This window comes from Chrysochloris asiatica, unplaced genomic scaffold, assembly GCF_000296735.1.
Source record: "Chrysochloris asiatica unplaced genomic scaffold, ChrAsi1.0 scaffold00012, whole genome shotgun sequence".
In the NCBI taxonomy this organism is placed as follows: Eukaryota; Metazoa; Chordata; class Mammalia; order Afrosoricida; family Chrysochloridae; genus Chrysochloris; species Chrysochloris asiatica.
In genome coordinates, this window is record NW_006408530.1 from 3,308,191 (window position 1) to 3,318,825 (window position 10,635).

Genomic DNA, 10,635 nt, shown 5'->3' on the forward strand with positions numbered 1-10,635 from the left:
CACTTAACAACAGCAATACATTTCTCCAATCTTTTACATTATTATTACCATGTGCTTTCTAAAAATATTTCAATAATTTAATTGTGTAATCAATGGTCATTGATGTTTACCCATACATTTACCTTTTCTATTGTTCTTCATTCAATTTTGAATTATCAAATTTCAAAGTGGAATCATTTTCCTTTTCTTTAAAGAATTACATTGAATATTTATTTTAGTGCAGATTTGCAGTTTCCTTTAATTAATTAATTAATTAATTTTTTTGGTTTAATAAAGGTTTATTTTTCAAAATGTACAGTTGGTTGGACCTGTTCATGCATCTTCACCAGCAGCTGGGGCATCCCCTCCCTTTGTGTTTCTGGTGTAAATTACTTGAGCTCTGTGTTTTGAAACCAGCTTGATAAGTCCTTTACTAAGCAGCTCCTGAAGTGCTGCCCTGGCTAGGGAACAGCGAATCTTCAGTCTCTCAGAGACAACAGCAGGTGTTATGAGTTTATAGTTGGGAACTTCCTTACAGAGCTTGTCATATGTGGCTTTGTCAAACAAGACCAGGTTATTAAGCTTGTCCCGAACTTTCCCTTTGGACCACTTCTTCTTTTTGGCCTTGCCCCCAGATTGATTCACTGGGTCTTTGTCTTTCTTGGCCGACTTTCCGGCGTCTTTCTTCTTCTTGTCGTCCTTGGGAGGCATCACGAAGCTCGGAGAGGAGCTACAACTGCAGCCTAGCTAAGATGTCGGACAGAAAGGATCCTTTAATTTATTTTTAAATTTAATGTTCATTTAAAATATATATTTCTACTGAATATTGAATCATTGTTGTTGTTAAGTGATGTGGAGCTGGTTCTGACCCATAGCTACACTGTATAGGGTTTCCAAGGAGCTACCAACTTTATAATTCAAACAGACTTCGCAGTCCAGCACATCAACCCACAGTGCCACACCAGAAGTCCATCACACTGTTGCTGTTGTGGAGTGCCGTTAAGTCGTTTCTGACCCATAGCAACCCTGTATAGGGTTTCCCAGGAGTGGCTGGTGAGCTTGAACCGCCGACATTGAGGTTCAAAATGATTTTGCAATCTAGCACATTAACTAACCCAAAGTGCCACTTTGATCTTTGCAAGGCTTTACAAAGAACAGAATTGGTGATTTTACTTAATTACAACAATATCCTAGAACACTGGATTGTAGCTTTCACATAGCAGTGCTTTCTCAAAAGTGCCCTGTCAAAAGTTACTCAGCTCTTATTACCAGTTATCATCCAACTGTTTTACCTACAAAATCTCAAGTCATAACAAAAATACTTTAGAATCTTACTTTTTTAACGCAATATGATCTCCTGAGAAATTTGTAGCTTTCTGGTCCCTTGTTTATAAAATTAAAACCACCTATTTACAGAGTTACAAGAATAACCTAAGAAAAAATTTAAAAATGATTGAAGTACAAGTAAAAAATAAAACAATTGATGATATTCAGAAAATATCCTTTCTAAATTAATTTGGGCAGAATCAAAATTGATCTCAACAGTAAACACAAAAGCCTTTTACCCATTACTTCTAGCTATTTAAACTAAAATGGCAATGAAAATAAACTTCGTATGTGTCAAATGTGGAGTTAGATTGAATACCAAAATATGTCAAGTAGATACTTTGCAAAAGGACTTTGAAATTATATGTAAATTACTCTTTTCTGCCAGTAAACTAATGACTGCTTTATATTAAACAGAGAAAAGAAACTGGCAGCTAGAAGAAAATGTGGTTATTGTTTCAGAGTGGAATTTATTCAGATTTGTTTCATCTAATTTTTTAAATCTAGTGTTGTATTTTCAAATACTACTTAATATAATGGCCTACTTTCCTTTATGAATATAGTTACTTCTACGTTTTCTGAATTATACATAAACACATATCTACCTGAAAACCTTTATTTTCCTCTACAGAACTTTCCAAGTCGTCTCTCAAATCAAATTTGAATCTAGTGGTTATGAATCAGGCCGCTAACCTCAAGGTCAGCAGTTTGAAACTATCAATGGTTCCACAGAAGAAAGATGAGGGGTTCTGCTCTCGTAAAGATGTACAGCCTCAGAAACTCTGTGAAGGGTCACTATGAGTCAGAACCAACTCCACGGTACTTACCAACAACAGCAATCCCTGTAGACTCGTGATGTGGTGCTACAGAATAAGCACTAGTCTGTTAACAACAAGGTCAGTGGTTCAAACCCACTCATCTCTCCTTGGAAACCCTAGTCAGGGTCGCAAAGAGTCGGCACTTGATGACAAAAATGTCTTCAAGACCCATCATTTTTTTCTGTTTCCCCAAAATGCTTATTTCTGCCACATTTCATTTTATCTTCTTTGGACTTCAATTGGAATTCAGAGATCTTACTAGGCTATATATATGATCACTTTTTAGGTTATATGTGTGAAAGTAGAAGTGGGAGGCAGTGGGTTGTTGAAGTTGGGAAGGCATTCTCAGCAGAATTTTGACAAAAGAATAGTGAAATTTTAAGCCCCACTCCCATCCCCAATTTGGTTACATGGAATTATCATCATGGTAAATGCAGTGGCCCAAGAAGCACTAATTTGGACAAAGGGTTTCATTGATCAAAACCAGATAATTGCTTCTGAGTGAGCTTGAGCAAAAAGACTAAGAGGTAAAAGTTGAGGTCAACATGGAAATAGAACTGAATATGGTAAGAGGCAGAAGTAAAGGGACTAAAGCAACAAACAGATCTGTTACTAGAGAATTTTTGTTTGTTTGTTTGTTTTTGGTTGTTGTATTTAATTGGGAGTGATACCATGTTGTGAAATTGTGGTTTTAATTTGTGGGATTAGAATAGATTGTGACCACAGTGAAGATAGGGTAACGTTTAGAGAATATTTGGCCAAAGGCAGATGAATATCTAGTTAACAAACACAAAATTCCTTCCCTATGACCATTTTTTAATATATCCAAAATGTTTTGGTGTGGGACTGCTAACCACAAGGTAGGCGTTTCAAACTCACCAGCCTCTCCTTGGCAACCCTATACAGTGTTGCTATGAGTCAGAATTGACACAATGTGGCATTTTAAAAATAACAAAGCGTGCTTAAGAGACCATTCCATTTATTTTGCTGTGGAGCTGTAGGATAAACACATGACTGTCAACCACAAGATCTGTGGTTCAAACCCACCAACAGCTCCTTGGAAACCCTGTATAAAGCTGCTATCATTCAGAACTGACTCCACGTCACTTAACTGGTAGTGGTAGTGTGCCTGGAGTCAATTCTGATTCATAGAGACCCTGTATGGGGTTTCCGAAGCTATAAATCTTTAAGGGAGCTAAAAGCCTTATCTTTCTCCCTCAGAACAGCTGGTTGTTTCAAACTGCTGACCTTGAGGTTAACAGTCCTACAAAGTCTGAGGTTCAAACCTACCAGCTGCTCCTCGGAAACCCTATTGCTATCAGTGAGAACTGACTCTACAGCACTTAACAAAAGCCTGTTAGACCGTTGATCCTCAAGGCTCCTAGAACACTTCTGATGTGCTGCTGTAGGATAAGCACTAGATTGCAAACTACAAGGTGGACAGTTCAAACCCTCCTCGGAAACCCTATACACGGTCCCTATGAGTCAGACCCACTGGATGGCACTTAAGGACAACGTAACACTTCTAATGTATCATTTTATTATAAAAACAAACAAACAAACAAACAAAAACTGTCTTTTGTCTCCTCTGCCACTGGTTGGATGGAAACGCCTTAAAGCTTACACCACAAATTAGCATCTGATTTACACTCCTTGATTTGTTTTACTCTATTAGTAAATTTGAGATTTAGTCACACCAGTAACTTCTTTTATTTTACTTCTATCCACTGAGACAATATTTACAGTACACATTTATAAGAAGTTGAAAAATATTCTAAGTTCAGATGAAATATATATATGTTGCATTTTAGCAGGGCTATTGAAAAGTTTATGTAAAATTAAGTTTTTTAAATGTAAAATGAAGGTTTTGAATTTTTCAGAAATTATCTTCTCATTTATTAAAATTTTTGTGTTATTTTATGAAAGATATCAAATGATTACTTATTTGCAAGACTTAGGACATTAGTATTTGCTAAGTATTTTTCTTAAACATTATCACTATGAACAGTACAATTTATTGAATATAGCCAGAGTCCTTTAAATATCTATAAAACTAATATGAGACAAATGAGTGTTACACAACTCGAATCTTCTAAAAACAAGAATATAAACTTACCAACATTCTGGCATAATTAACTAGCTAATGCATCTAGGAGGACTGTAACTGCAATGAAAATAATTGCATTTGGTTTAATGCAAAACTATATTTTTTTATTGAAGACCATCTTGTTATGCTCATTTAAAATTTAGCATGTTGATTAACTTTTAAATGTAATATTTATTATGGAAATACTATATGGTCCTAGAAACAAGTCCGTGTCTGTACAATCAGAGGTCTGATGAAATCATAATTGAGTGAGAACCAGAAAGCAAAGCCTTAGGAGCCTTAGGAATCTCAGAATTAAGTACAAAAGTTTAAAACACCTGGGTCTTCTAGAAATGACTTAGATAAAAGGCAGAGCACTGAAATCATGTTTTTATTATCATCTCTAGTCTTTTTTTTTTTTAATCTTAAATTTATAACAAAATCATGTTAGGCAGAATTATGGGAAAGTAATAGTCTAAATTTTATTTTTTATATCGATTAAATGTATAAACAATAGGAGGTGCCAAAGAGGAATTTGCAGTCCTGACTCTACTACTTATTAACATGCAAACTGGAATAAATTTAAATAATTTTTATAAATTTCATATGTTATATGTGAAATTTGGGATAATAATGTACCTATGATTTTTATAATATATTATATTGTCAAAATTTCAAATTAACTATTAAAATTGTTAACGACGAGATCGGCGATTCAGACTCACCCGCTGCTCCTCGGAAACACTACATAGGTTGCTTGGAGTCGGTATTGACTCCACAGGCATTTAACAACAACAACAAAAAAACAGTTACTACATTTTCTTTTTCCTTCCAGGAGATCACTGGTCAGCTAGCATCCCTTCTAATAGTAACATTAGAAGTAGCAAATGGCCTTATTTCACTTATGTATGTAATAGGACAATGATTCTCTCTACCTTTGCCTGTTTGTTTCTATGAGCAGATGACAGGATTTCTGTACTAAAAATCAGTATTAAAATTATATGTGGATTTTAAATCCATATATAAAAGATTTTACATATGGATTTAAAATCTTAACTCTTATTTTTCTTCCAGTGGTTGGTTGGGATTGTGTGCTATGGAGTCAGTTTCGACTCTTAGCGACCTATATAGGGTTTCCGAGGCTGTAAATCTTTACGGGAGCAGAAAGCCCCATCTTTCTCCCTCCGAACTACTTATAATTTTTAACTGCTGACCCAGAGGTTAGTAGTTGGACTTGTAACCATTATACTGCAGTTTAAAAACACGATGGAAAAAATGATACTATTTAAGCTTTGTCTTTGACCAGTCCTTTTACATACATTGTTAAGCATTGTGCTGCTAACTGATAAATCAATAGTTCATTAGCCATCAGTTAAGAGGATACACCTTGCTATCCTAAAGATCTACAGTCTCTGCAACCCTATGGAGCAGGTCTACTTTATCCTATATATATGGTCACTAGGAGTCGGCATCATCTCAATGACAGTAGGCTTATCTCCACTTCATCATTCACAGGGGTGTTTGTAGAAAAGTAAAGACTCATGTATGACTTTACAGTTAGCATCCTATTGCTAATCCTACAGCACCACACTAGGACTCCTTGTGAGCATAGAACATATGAAATTGTATGCCATATTATAATGCTTAGAAAAGTACCAGAAAGGCTTAGCATTTGCAGTTTACAAAAACTTTCCATTAGGAATATCTACCATGAATTCTTTTTGTGTTTTTCCTCACTAATTTTACTAATTTAATTTTCTGGTATCTTATTCTTGTAGCAGAAGCATGGTAGAGTGGGAACTATTAGGACTCAAAATTTACTTAAAAATACCAAGCATTAAAGCTTACATGTGTTAGAATTGTAGTTCTGATATATTATATGATTTCAAGTTAATTGCAAAACCCTTTAGCCTGAGTTTCTTCATCTGTATAATGGATGATATTCATCCCTTAGGACAGTAGTGAGGATTAAATGTATATATATATATACATTGTTGTTGTTAAGTGTAGTCAAGTCAGTATTGACCCTGTATAAGGTTTCTGAGGAGCAGCTGGTGAACTTGAACTGTGGCTCTTACAAATCAAACTGATTTATCAGTCCAGTGCATTAACCCACAGTGCCACACCAGCACTATATATATAACTGTATATATAGAAATGACTATTTTAGCACAAAATACATACTTAATAAACACTGATTGTAACATGCAACAATCTATAGAATATATCAGTAGTTGATTTGCTAAAACACCTAGAAATCTTTTTCTTTGTTAATTTGGTCACTGTCCTTCTATCTTCTAAGTAGAGGAGCAAATTAGGGGAAAAGGGGAAAAAGATTAAAGAAAAATAAACACCTTCTACCTGGTGAGTCTAACATGAGGTTGATAGTAATGATCTTTCATGCTGTCATCTCAACTATGAAATAAGCCCTTTTCAACTTAAAATGTTGACTGTTACTGAACCTTATATTTCTCCTCTGTACCACTATTTCACATGTGCAAGAAAGAAAACAGTAACACTGAACCTCTAAATATAACTATGAATCAAAGAATCTTTCCAAGAAGTAAAATTGTCATGCTATAGAAGTTCTATTTGACATCCATTCCAGTTATTCAACTTTAAAATTTAAAAACCTGCAAATATCATAACTGAAAAAATTTTTTATATTTTTATAAAATAAAAAATACATTAAACTTATGCTAAATCCAGGATTTATAGAAGTTATTGTTCTTAAATACTATCCAGTTGATTCAAACACATAGCAACTCTGTAGAGAGGGTTTCCAAAAAGCTACTGATGGGCTTGAACTGTTGACCTTTTGGTTAGAAATCCAGTGCCTATCCAACAATGCTGCACCAGGACCCCATTTATAGACTGTTGTTGTTGTTAAGTGCCATCGAGTCGGTTTCGACCCATAGCGACCCTGAATAGGGTTTCTGAGGCTGTAAATCTTTACGGGAGGGAGCAGAACGCCTCATCTTTCTCCCGCGGAGCGGCTGGTAGTTTCGAACTGCTGACCTTCCGGTTTGCAGCCCGATTCGTAACCACTACGCTACCAGAGATTCTGAGAGTGTTATACTTTTAGTACTCTTGTTGTGGTTAAGTGCCATCAATTTGGTTCCCACTCATAGTGACCCTGTTTAGCAGGGTTGGGAAACGTCTTGCCAACAGGTCTTAGAAACCTTTGAAATAATTTGATCTGATACTGCCAAGACAACCACAGGTCGGACTCAAAATTCAATAAATCTAAGAAATTTTTTCAAAGCAACATAAATTTATATTAAGTGAATCATAACAATGTAAATTTTAAGGGACATGCAAGGAATATCCATTATGGGATAGACAGGAAACATATGAGTACATGATGGGAGAGACACGTATGCTTCTTGTCACCTGCCTTCGGCCCATCTGCCTGTATTGCAGTGACTCAGAGGATGGTCATTGCCAGGCAGGCTGGAAGTGTACACATTGCAAAAGTGTTGACACACTGTGGTGAAACTACAGCAATCCAGTAATGAGATGAAATACGATGAGATGTTTCCTTGTAACGTTGATAACCTTGCCTCTGAAGATTTATGACACAGAAGATAAAGTTAATACAATCTTTATCCACATGTCTATGATCAACAATCCTTGCCAAAACTGAATCTCAGATAATGAGTGAGGAAATGACAGTACACAGAAAAGACCTAAAAAATTGATGATATAAATGTAGGGTGTGCTCCAAATCCAAGATGCAGGATTAAAACAGCAATCAAAGCAAAATAATTGTATCACTTGTGACACACACAATGGATAGTTATTAAAATTTAAGTTATGTGACATCCTACAAATGGCAACTACAAAGAAAAGAAAAGTTGATGCTGTGTGTCGATCTTTCCAAGGAAAATGGACAAATGATTATTTTTTTGTTGAAGTTAAAGGTAGGGATGCACTAGCATTAATGAAAAAAGCCAATTTAGAGAGTCATTACTGCTCAAAACATGCTGAACTCAATGAATTGGGTGACCAAATGAGTCTGGTTAAAATCAAGGCTCTTCAGCAGGGTTCAGAATCACAAGCCACTTTCATTAGGCCTCATTGTGACAGAGACAATGTTATTCTGATGAGTTTGGTAGTGAGCTAATCGCAAAGAAGATCAGGTCTCTTTGTAGAAGGAGAGTTTGTGAAAGAGTACATGGTGGTTGCTGTGGAGTTGTTAGCACCAGACAAAGAAAAATTGTTTCAGAGTGTTAATTTGTCTTGGAGAACCACCTCAAATCAGATTACTGATTTAACACAAGTTATTGAAACAACATTAAAGGATTTTTCAGGAGATTTCCAAGTTTTTCTCTCTGTCTTGTGATAGATTATTACTGCCCAACTGACCATTTTGTTCTTGGATCACTGCAGAGTTTGACATGTGAGAGGAACTGCTATCACTGGAAGCCATGCATGGCACTACAAGAAGTGAGGACTTGTTTTATTAATGATTAAAAACTCGAGCTAACATTTGAAAAGTTAAGTGGCCTTAAAACATATGGCGCTCCAGACATGGTTGGTTAAAAAAATGGGTTATTTGCATTTGTCAAGAAAAACTAAATCATCTCAGTCTTGATCCAAGTGATTTAATCATTTTCCATTGCATCACACACCAAGAAAGTCTCTGTGCACAGTCATTGCAGCTCAACAATGTGATGTCAACAGTAGTGCAATGCATAAGTTTTGTCAAAAGCAGAGGATTTAGCAGCCACCAGTTTAAGGAGTTATTGAATGATCTTGACTGAGTACAGTAATCATATTTATAACTGTGAATTGTGGTGGCTGAGTTGCAGGAACATGCTCATGTGATCTTAGAGATGAAGGGAAAATCTGGCAGGGAACTCAGTGATAACAATTGGATCTAGCAGTTGTGGTGGACATTACCAAGTTCCTCTCAGAGCTGAATGTCAAGCTGCCAGGCCCCAATCAGTTTCTTAACTCCCTGCTTTCAAACATGAAATAATTTGAAGCTAAATTAAGACTGTGGGAAATGCAATTGGAAAGGAGTAATATGGTGCATTTCCCTAGTCTGGAATGACAAATGCTTTCTATGGCACTTAATGTGCTGGTGAATATGCAAAACAAATTGAGGCATTTAATGAAAGATTTTAGGATGTGAAAAGTAAACAAATGGAATTGAATATCTTTGCTACACTGTTCATTGTGGAACCAGTGGATGTGCCTGATAACCCACTACAAGAAATCATTCAGCTACAAAGTGATGATGAGCTGAAAGCTAGAAACAATATTCTCTCACTGATTAATTTCTATAAACATTATATAAGCAATGATGAATTTCTCACTTTGAGGAGACATACATTGAAACATGCATCTATGTTTGGAACAACTTACTGCTGCAAGCAGTTCTTTTCAATACTCACTATTACAAAGAGTTGACTGCACTCCAGACTGATGGATGCAAACCTGGAAAAGCAGTTGTGAATAGAAACATCATAAATATCAGCTAACATCACATGCCTCACCAAAAAGAATCAGCTTTAGCCATCACATGGCTGTTGCTGTTAAGTGTCTCAAATTGGTTCCAACTCACAGCAACCCTGTATAGTTTCCAAGGATCAGTTGGTAAATTTGAACCACTGACCTTGCAGTTCAAACCAACCTGTGATCCAGTGCATTATCCCACAGCACCACACCAGGACACCAACCATCACATTAGGATGAGTCATCACATTGTTATTGTTAAGTGCTATTGAGTTGGTTCCAACCCATAGTGACCCTGTGTAGGGTTTCCAAGGTGAAACTGCTGAGTTTGAACTGCTGACCTTGTAGTTCAAACAGCTTTGCAGTGTGGGACATTGGGGTGAGTTAATTAAATGTTTGACTAAATACAGCAGGCAAATTTTTAAGTTGATAGTTTTATATGGCTTGTCAATGAAATTGCAAATATCCAAATAGCCCTTCACAGGTAAAATGTTCCCACCCCTGCTCTATAGGGTTTCTGGAGAGTAGCTGATGGGTTTGAACTACTGACCTGTGGTTTGCAGTCCAGTGCTGATCCTACAGTGCCACACCAAGAGTCCTTAGTACTCTTAGTATATTCTAAAGTTAAAATAAGGTTAAAGGTAAACCACCAAAAATTGGGAAGAAATACTTTAAATCCACATTTATATACCCTTTTGGCAATTTAGTAATCTTTGGAACTATGCATTGCAGTATTTTCAAAAGAAAAAATACCAGCAAGATAACTGTGATTAGTAAGCTGTGTTTTCTATTACTCAGAGCTTTCCAAAACTTCTCCTGCTGAGCTGACATTTGCAAGGTTAGTATATCAAGAAGCACTTGTTTTTTCAAAAGCTCCAAATAGTTTTAGATATATTTTTTTAAATGGAAACTTGTTCTGCATATTTTAACTCAAACTCATATAATTAATAATAAGAAATGTTT

General features: G+C 35.9%; 1 pseudogene; it reads right to left on the reverse strand.

Annotated features, from left to right (window-relative positions):
• Positions 1 to 312: 312 nt before the first annotated feature.
• On the reverse strand, positions 313 to 690 carry LOC102833843 (annotated as a pseudogene).
• Positions 691 to 10,635: the final 9,945 nt, after the last annotated feature.